The 10,547-nt window shown below is 39.9% G+C and overlaps 1 pseudogene; it reads left to right on the forward strand.

Annotated features, from left to right (window-relative positions):
* The first annotated feature begins 1,230 nt into the window (after window positions 1–1,230).
* On the forward strand, window positions 1,231–2,838 carry LOC138387414 (mitochondrial sodium/calcium exchanger protein pseudogene; annotated as a pseudogene).
* The last annotated feature ends 7,709 nt before the right edge of the window (window positions 2,839–10,547 follow it).

Raw genomic sequence — 10,547 nt, forward strand, 5'->3', positions numbered from 1 at the left:
CACGACCTGGGGAACAGACACGTCTGGAGCTCTGGCTTGGGGGGAAAGGCGGAACAGGAGCAACGTATGTAACCTGAAATTCTGTATCCCCCACAACAAGATGAAATAAAAAAAAAAAAAAAAAGACAAAAAAAAAAAAAAAAGAATCTGTGTACTTCAAATTATTATAAGTAGCTCGGTTTTAGCATTTTACAGGTACACAAAAGAAACCTAAGTAGTTGCACTTCAATATTTCTCAGATTATTGAAGTCTTTTTCCTACTTTATTTGTATAGTTAAATTTTTGTGGGGCTGTAAATTTAAGTATTCTTCATATATACATACACACCATGTGAAATTCCAAATAGAGCCACTGAGAGGAGCTATAACCTAGATGATAGAATTCCTAAGCTCTGTTCCATTTCTCCTTTTAGGTTGGTGAAGAAGTTAACAAGAATTTATTTTAAACCCTTAGTTTTGAGTTTTATTTTTTAGAGAGCTGAGGAATACGGTCTGCCTTAAATTTACAAGAATGGTCACTATTTTGCTCTTATGTCACAAATTTTCTGTAGCTTTGAGTATTCTAAAATGGAAATGAATTAATATTTATATATACCTGTATATATGTCAGTTTATGAAAACCGTGAAAACGTTGATAAAGAAACCATCAAATTGGTTTCACTAATCACCTAAGAGCACATTTAGGAATAACATTGATCGGATGTTGGGCAGATGTGGGGGGGGAGCGGATGGGTGTATACATACATAATGAGTGTGATGAGCACTGTCTAGGGGATGGGCACGTTTGAAGCTCTGACTCTGGGGGGGCGGAGGGGTAAGGGCAATATACGTAACCTAAACTTTTGTACTCCCACGATATGCTGAAATAAGAATAAAAAAAAAGAAAAGAAATAGTACATATGGGCACAAAGAGATATAAAGGACACTGGAAACTAAGAAAGGGAGAGGGTGGGGGGCTAAGTGATAAAACCTTACCCACTGGGCACAATGAACACTATTCTGGTGATGGGCACACCAAAAGCCCTGACTTAAGCACTATCCTGTAGCAAGAACATTTGTACCCTCTTAATATTTTGAAATTAAAAAAATAAAATGAAATCTGAAAGCAATATAAGAAAAAGAAAAGGAAAAAAGGAAAAGAAATAAGGATTCTGCAGTGGGTGGGGCGGCTGGTGGGTAGGGACTGGTGGGGTCGAGGTTTGCAGTTTGCAGGTCCCAGGCCTGGCCCCAGATGAGGAATCAGGGGCTCAGTCAGAGAGATGAAGTGACCTCCGCAGGGCTGCACGGACAGTAAGTGGCCGAGAACCACTGGAAACCCAGAGTGTCGGTTTCAAGTCGGTGCCAGGTAGAGAAACACCGACTCCACTTGGAGTCCTTCAGGAGAGGGAAGAGCCGTGTCTTCCTGTGGACAGTGTCGCACAGTGTGTGGCCTGAACATCAGGACCACGGTGACTTCAGACCAACCCCGACTGCCATCGTGGAGGGGCCACCTGGACTAGTCGAAGGCAACACTCCTGCCACTTCCTTCCCAACCCCTCCCTCTGGCCATCACTCTACGTTTTCTGGCTGTTTTACCTGTTTCTGATTCTGGGAGTCACAGCAGCAAAGTTTTTCTGCCCCCACGTGCCGGCCATTTCCACTGCCCTCAGGCTCTCCCACAATGTGGAAACATGCCGCCCCCATGGCGTCACCTTCCTGGTGTTTGGGAACAGCGCACCTCGTATCTTCAGCGCCCTGGTGGCTTTCTCGGACCACGCACAGCTGGCCTGGCTCTGGGGCACTATTTGGTGCGGGCCACTTCTGACCACAGTTGTGGCGGGAGGCATCGTCGTCTTGTACCCTTTGCTCCTCACGATCCTAGTCGTGGACCCAGACGAGGATGATCTGAACTGGAAACAGCCCCCCAACTGGCTGCATCTGGTTCTCAGCCCCCTGGTCCTCACCGTGACCCTGCAGTCGGGGCCTATGGCATCTGCGAGCTAGGCCGCCTCCTTCCCATCTGGGCGGTGGCCATCACAACCACAGCCTTCGCTTCTGTGACTTTTTTTTGCCACATCCATCAGCGAGCCCCTCAAGCTTCACTGGATCTTTGCTTTCTTGGGCTTCCTGAACAGCACCCTGTGATCAGCACGGCCACGACAGAGGTGGTGAACATTTTGCAGTCCCTGGGTGTGGTCTTCCGGCTGAGCAACACTGTCCCGGGTTCACACTGCTGGCCTGTGGGGAACCGCATGACATGGGAGGTGACGCTGGGATGGAGTTCTGGGGCGCCCCCTCAGATTTCACACTGGCCCGCCAGGGCTACCTGCAAATGGCGTTCTTGGCTTTTTCCAGTGGCGTCATCTTCAATATCCTCGAAGGCGTGGGGCCTGGGCTGCCTGCTCCAGGTCTCCTGGGACCACACGGAGGTGAAGCTGGAGCCAGATGGATTGCTGCTGGGGGTCTTGGCCAGTGCCCTGGGGCTCACCTCATCTTTTCCCTGATCTTGGCCCTACTGCAATGCTTCCAGCTCCAGAAAGTCCATGGCTTCTGCCTGCTTCTCTCCTATGTGAGCGCTCTTGTCGTGGACCTCCTCACTGCACGAAAAGCGTGTGACGGAAGCCGCCTGATGGTGTGGTGTTACTTCCAGGCAGCCTCCTGGGAGGGGAGACTTGGGCATGGAAGCACCTTGTGCAGAGGCCGTGTGTCCTGGAGTGGGTGTGGGCTCCTGTGGGCGGCTCTTGCTGCTGGAGGTCTGAAGTTACTGCTGAAGGCAGGGAGAATCGCTGTGTCCCTCGAGCTGTCAGCACCCAACAGCCTCATTGCTGGGACTTTGGAGACTGGGCTTTGCTCTCAATAAAGGGTTCCCAACAGAAGCATTAATACATGGCCTCCTTGAATTACCTCCAGAGCCTCTCTGAGGATGGTTGGGGTATGTGGAAGGGGATGGCTGGAAGACCCCTGAAGCATACAGAGCTGGAGGCACCTGCAGAGACACAGGCCCTACCCATTCCCCCTCACTGAGTTTTAAGCCTTCCAGCACCTTTTCCTCAGAGCCCAAATGACTTTCCAACTTTGACTCGGAGAATCAGGGTGATAGAGCCCAGGGCCTTAACTAGCAGAGAGCTGAGCTCTAGAGCTGCATCGTCCAAGGAGATGGAATTGAAAACACACATTTGAATTTCTGGTCGCCACATTAATAAAGCCAAAAGAAGCAGGTACTATTAATGGTAATGCATTTTATTGAACCCACTGGCACCAAAATATTCTCTCAGCTTGTGGCACTGTCACATCAGTGGCTACCATGTTGGATGGCCCTGCTCTAGACTTTCCCTTCTCCAGCTCTGCCCCTGGCTGTCCACAAGGTCCTCTGTGCCCAGAACCTTAGGATTCCCCAGCCACAAAACAAGAGTCAGTCTGACTGCCCTCTGCCTACCTCAGCAGAGCCCCGGACTGAGGGCTCCGATGCCTACAAGCTGCAAGAGGACAGATGAGGGATTCCCCACTCCCTTCTCATTGTCATGCAGTGACCTTGCCTTTAAAATAAGTGACTCATAGGTTTGCCCAATTGCCTTATGCTGGTAAAGGAAAGGAATTCAACTGTCTTTTTTTTTTTTCCAAATAAAAATTATTAAATTGAAATAAAAGAAATATTATAGCAATTTTTGGCTTCTTAATGGATATTTGGCTACTAAATTATCAAATTTTAAATTTAATAATAATTTTAAATAAAATATTATTTTTGTCTTAAAATTTACTGTTAGAAGGAAAAAAAAAGAGCTGAATTATAACTTGTCTATTTATAGAAATCAGAAAAATCAGATTTGGGCCAGAAATGGTAGCTCACACCTGTAATCCTAGCACTCTGGGAGGCCGAGGAGGCAGGAGGATTGCTTGAGGTCAGGAGTTCGAGACCAGCCTGAGCAAGAGCGAGACCCCATCTCTACTGAAAATAGAAAGAAATTAGTTTTCGTGGTGGTGCATACCTGTGGTCCCAGCTACTTGGGAGGCTGAGGGCAGAGGATCACGTGAGCCCAGGAGATTGAGGCTGCTGTGAGCTAGGCTGATGCCACAGCACTCTATCCCTGGCAACAGAGCAAGACTCCATCTCAGAAAAAAAAAAAAAAAAGAAAGAAAGAAAAAGAAAGAAAGAAAGAAAAAGAAAAGAAAAATCAGATTTTATTTTTAATTTCTAACAATGCAAATTCAATTAGACTTTTTCCAATTTGTCAGTTGGCAAAATATTAGATGAATAATACAGTATTTTGAGAAATTAAGCTTTTGCTTTCTAAGAAAAGTTTTCAAGAAACATAGAATATACATTTTTAATAAACCACACCTCTCATGAATTACTGTCCATTCTCATAGGTAAATGTCTATTCTACTTTTTTTTTTTTTTTTTGGTAGGATTAGAACTGAGACCTCTTCCTTGAAAAAATATTGCATTTAATCACCAACATATTCTGTGGATCCAACACTGTGTAAATATCCTTGAGCCTAGGGCTTTGTGAATTTGAGTTGGAGAATCTCAACTAATATAGTCATATGAATAACATATTCTGATGGAAATTAAGATTCCTCATTGGCAATTCAAAATAGCTCCATAGCTATTAGAACTTTCACAAGTTGTGAAATAAATACTGTTTATTGGGTGACTATCTCTTGAAGTGCACTGAGGAGGTCCTACTTAGAACTGACATGATTAATTAAGTGACATTCTGTCTTCTTGAAGCTTCTATTTCAGATGTGATGTAAAACTTCTCAATGTTCATTAATTGCTACCCACTCCTGGTGATTCATTTTGGAACAAATAATCAGAACAAATCTAGAATGCATTTTTAATGGCTTAAAGCACATAAGAGATAAAAGTGAATGACTTATTGGTACAGGCACTTAAAATTTATTTTTTTAATTTTTTGTTTGAAAGGGAAAGAAAGGGGAAAAATCAGAGAGTAAATGTAGAAACCTGCTAATGTTTCAATATGATATTAAGAACCAGACACTAGAAACTTGTAGATATGCCCCAGGAAGGGAAAAAAAATGTATTCATCATTTTTCCTGAAAGAAGAATCATCTTCTAGAGTGGGCACTGCCTTACATTCTTTATTTCCTTTTCTCAAGTCTTTCTGAGATGCTTGTTTTGCAAAACCAAGTCTCCACCAGGAAACTAACTACAAAGGTGCCTGTGTAATGAAGGATTTAGCTTCATACCTCTGCATTCTAGAAAAGCATGCTGGAAGCCAGTTGGAATAAATGTTGGGCGAGACAATCAATATTATTGTCCATGTGAGTAGTAGTCATCCTAGTGGGGTGGAGTTTTACATTCATTTATCTAACAAATATTGGAGTTTCTCAGATGTTCCAGGTATACTTCTAGGTGCTGACATACAATAGTGAACAAAATAGAATTCTATGGCATATATTAATGGAAAATAGGATATATTACTTACAAAATGGCTCCATTATTTACTCAATTCTTCAAAAGTAGTGTGACTTTATACCACCTAATTTCAAGAAGTGCAATCTAGTTCCCAGTTCTTGAATCTTGGATGGCTTTGTGAATTATTTTGGCAAATAGATACAGCGAAAGTGATGTGTCAGTTTCACACCTAGGCCTCAAGATCATTTGTGGGATCTTTCTTGCTCAGAACTCTGGCACCTCCATGAGGAGAAACCTAGGGTAGCCTGCTTGATGATAAGAGACCATTTGGTAGAGAGTCAAGTCCTCCCAACCCTTTTGATAGAGCTATTCTAGAGAAGATATAAGTCAGTCTTCTCTCAAACACATCAGAAAGCTAAACAAAGATTAGCAAAACAGTGTACCAGATTTCTTTCTGACCAAGGTACATGTATGAGCCCAGGCAAGACAGGAAAACTTCCCAGAGAACTTGTAGACATGTGAGTTTTGAAGTGGTTTTCTTACACTGAAGTAGCTAACTGATACCCATGCTCTATTTTCTTTCAGAAAAATGTATATTACTAAAAGAAAGATATAAAATACCTGTATTTAGAAATGATTGTACATAGAACATATATAATGTATAAAATGCTTCTATATGGAAATGAATGAAAACATGTTGGACAACACTTCATTGAAGGAAAAATTAAGGGAAATAAGGAAGACATGATATAAAAATTGAAATAGAAATTTACTATAGATTGATGAATGAAAGATATAGACAACTAATTTTATTTTAACCATCATAAAATTGTATTAAGGTAAAATATAATAATAATTATGTTTTACTATTTATATATTCCTTAAACAAAAAGACTTTATAAATGCCTTGTATAGACTCAAAGCAAACCTCTTTTCTCAGAACTAGATAAGGATATACTGAGAGCAGCTATTCTATCCTTAATTTCCACCAATATGAACATTTATTTGAGAATGTTTGAATTATGAAATAAGCTTGAATAAAGTAAAAATATTATTTTGGAATTAATATCATTGGTTTCAAGGGAAGTTTGACACTGTTTAATGTACTCTTTAGGTTTGGGGTTTATAGAAAAATCCTCAAAAGAAAGAAATCTCATAAACCATGGAATGAAATTCAAATAAGAGAAATCACTCAAGTTGGATAGTGGGATTCTAAGAAATGAAATTTCATCATAAGTAATTTCACTAATTAGTCTTAAAGGTGATAGTGATGTTATTCTGATCTGGACATAAAACATAGTAAAAAGACTTAAAATTATAATTATGGCAATTTGTAGTGTAAAAGTTGCTAAAATATTTTCTCTTTGCTTAAATGTTTTGTGAGTTACTTAAGTGTTGTAACACATTTTCTCTTATTCCTCAGGGTCATAAATAGGAGAGCTTCTTGCTAACTTCTTCCTAGAGTATTTGGAATTAAGCCTGTGCTTTTCTATTTGTCCTATTGCTCCAGGATTTCCCATGGTGAGATAGGTGATGATATGTTTATACCAATAGGAGGCAGTATCTCTGAAACATGTGACTCCCTCTTCCTATGTACTGCTCCACTAGGTATTAACCTTGTTCTAACCTTGTTAGACCTATGGAATGGTAGACCTAGAAATGATTTGAAGGACAGTCTAATCCCAGATATTCATGTAAAACAAAGGCTTTTAACTTTTGCTGTAATCATACAGGTAATGCGAGTATATGTACATCAAGATTTTGTCATCTGGTCATTACATATGTGATTTGCAGAATTATTTCAACTGTGTGTTCTTATCACTTTTAAGTGAAACAGTAAAATGTACTTCTATATAATCTACATTTCCCATTAATTATTTATCACTATTTCTTATTCACAACAAATCTCTACTAGGCACTAAATCTGGTTATTGAGGCACAGGTGAAGAAGAGGTCTTCTCTGGCTAATTACAAACCCTGGCCAGGCCTAGCAGCCAGTGCATTAGATAACTGGCAAAGAAGCAGCACTCAGCTATACACTTTATTCATATGTTTGGAGCATTAACAGAAGGAATGGAAAGTGTTTATATTAAACATTTAAGGGTATCAACTGAGCTATAACAAATATCATGGCAATTTTTCCCTCTGAGTAGCCCTCCAGAAGGCCATATAGAAAACTGAGAGATAATTTCTACTCAGCTTCTTGTTTTATAAATCTGTACCTTAGATTTGGTTCCTCCATAGTAGATAATTGGGAAGTGGTATAATTGGGAAGTAGGTTAATCTGATTAGCATAAAATACACATCAAACATCATATTTTCTGCAATTTTTTCTAAACATATTTCAAATAAAAAATGTTTCAAAAATGTATTTATTTTATGGATTTAATAAAATAAAGAGAAATTAAGTAATTCTTTATTCAATGATTCAGTAATTATAATTTTTATGTTTCTGATCAACTCTTCATTTAGAAATTTGAACTTTTGAAAATAAAAATTATAAATTATATGGTTAATCAGCTCTTCTAATGGATGAGTAGGAAGAAAATAATCCTATATTTTTAAGAGCCTCAGTTTCTAAGTATTATTTTTTATATAATTTTTGTTATGTTTTCTTTTTCTTTATAGTTTGATGATATAGAATAAAAGGTCAATATGAATTTGTCTAAAATATTTTATTATTTTGAAAGTAAAAGTAAGTATCTAGCATGGTGAAAAAACTAATATTTATTTAGCAGCATTTTCATTTTCATAAGGGAACTGAATACAAAAGTAAAGATGGTCTAGAGTAAACATAGAAGTCTCTTCCATCTTCAGCCAAAAATAATATACCCAGAATGGCCAAATACTAAAAAATTCTAGATGAATATTCTTTTCTGAAATTCAGAAACTTTATTGTGAACAAATTAGAGGATATAAAGGTTGTGGTAAATAAAAGCTTTTAAAAATGACCTATCTTAGAAAACTTTTTCATTAATATAAGCATATAATATATCACTTCCTGAGTGATTAAGGAATAAATGAAGTAAATACTACAATTTTACTCTTGTTTATTATTTATTCTTTTCTTTTGTTTTGGAGATGGAGTCTCACTCTGTCACCTGGGCTAGAATGCCATGGCATCAGCATCACTCACAGCAACCTCAATCTCCTGGGCTCAAAGCGATCCTCCTGCCTCAGCCTCCTGAGTAGCTGGGACTACAGGCACGTGCTACCACGCCTGGCTAATTTTTCTATTTTTGGTAGAGATGGGGGTTTCGCTCTTGCTTAGGCTGGTCTCGAACTCCTAACCTCAAGCGATCCTCCCACCTCGGCCCCCCAGCGGGCTAGGATTACAGGCGTGAGCCACCATGCAGGCCTTTACTCTTATTTAAATGTGTGGATTTTTCTAAATATGACAATCATACCATAAACTGAAATTGCGTAGGAAAGCAAACATAAACAATGATGCTTATCAATTCTCAACCAAATTATTTAAATTTACCATTCACACTCATTTGTAAATGACCTTTGTTCCATAAAATTATTTCATGAAATAAAATGGGTTATGCACGAGCTGTTTTTTTGGTTCTGTACCACCATGTCCGTGCCCCTGAGAAAGTGAAAGCATTCCTTGACATTCGGGTTTGGCCTCTTACTATCAGCTAAGAATGGTGTTGACATGAGGTGGCCTGGTGCTCAGCAATAGGCCTTGATCTTCTGCTGAACATAAACAATTTCACATAATAGAGACATCAGATAAGGCCATTCTGTGACATGATGGATCAAGACAAACACACTCCATAATCAAACCTAAACACAGACAACACGTGAACGTTGTCCTTCCACAAAATACTAAACATCCCTCTCTCCCATCTAACATGAGTGAGTGACTATTGCTTCTTTATCATTACAGTTTTAACCTTGGTCTAGTCTTCTACTCTCCTAGATAAGATTTATTAAGATAGTCAGTCATAGTATTACTCCTGCTTCCTGATAGCATCTCACCAGAGCAAAGTTTGCATCTTTAAAACCTGTTTCAAAATTACCCAACACAAGCCCAAATCTTATAATTAGTCCTTTCTAACACCCTCTTGCTTAGATGGCCCATGGTTTTCCCTGGTGTGTCATCTTTTTTGCCTCACTGAGCAATAATCACAACTTGTCCCAATACAAGTTTGTTCCTGATGGTCACACCCAGGCACTGACACCCTGACTAGATCACAATGATATCTGTATCAAGGTAGATAACACCATAACTACTCATCCCAAACCATGGCATTTTAATTTATTCACTATTTATTTTGTGTAGCTAAAAAAAAATGATAAAATTATCTTTTAAAAATTATTTTATTGTTCTTTCCAAGTGTTTGTATGGATTAGTCATAACTCAGATGTTACCTCCCCACAGTGGTTTCTCCAAATCACTCCATTTAAATATATCTGTAAGGGATCCTGGTAGTCTCTGCACATATCAGCTCAGCCCACCTCGTGGTTATCAGCAGACAGTGCCTACACACGCCAATAGCTTCCTGAATCTTCCTGCCTTCTATTAAAGCTGCGGTCCCCAAGCCCCAGGCTGTGGCCTGGTACCAGTCTGTGGCCTATTAGAAACCCTGCCACACATCACTGCCTGAGCTCCGCCTCCCACCCCCCAACCCCACCCTTGAGCTCCACCTCCCACCCCCCATCCCCACCCCGCTTCCATGGAAAAATTGTCTTCCATGAAATAGGTCCCTAATGCAAAAAAGTTTGGGGACTGCTGCATTAGAGGATGCCCACAGAGTGCCAGAGCTGGCTGGAGAGACTGGGTAAGGGAGGGACTATTAATACAAGGATGCAAACTTCCACCAATGAGGGATGGGAGTTGGTGGGTGATTTCAGCTTTCTCTCCTTTCATTGGAACAATTCTAAAATAAGGAATATACCTTAAGAAATAGCTTGAAAACTTGAAAGATAAGAGGGAAATAGTAATTCTAACAGCTAGTTATACAGTTAGGGAATTGGATTGACATTTGTTATCCACCAAAGACACCTTGAAGAAGGAACAAAAGAGGTTTTCTTATTCAACTATCAACTCAGGGCATGCTGGAAAAGACAGAAAGTCTTTATGGCAGTTTATAAAGGGATGTTCATTTCCAGTAGCTGGAAGATAGATTTGTGCTGGTAGTAAAACCCAAGATTTACTCATGAGGTGTTGTCATAGTCAC

The sequence above is a fragment of the Eulemur rufifrons genome, chromosome 1 (genome assembly GCF_041146395.1).
Source record: "Eulemur rufifrons isolate Redbay chromosome 1, OSU_ERuf_1, whole genome shotgun sequence".
NCBI lineage: Eukaryota > Metazoa > Chordata > Mammalia > Primates > Lemuridae > Eulemur > Eulemur rufifrons.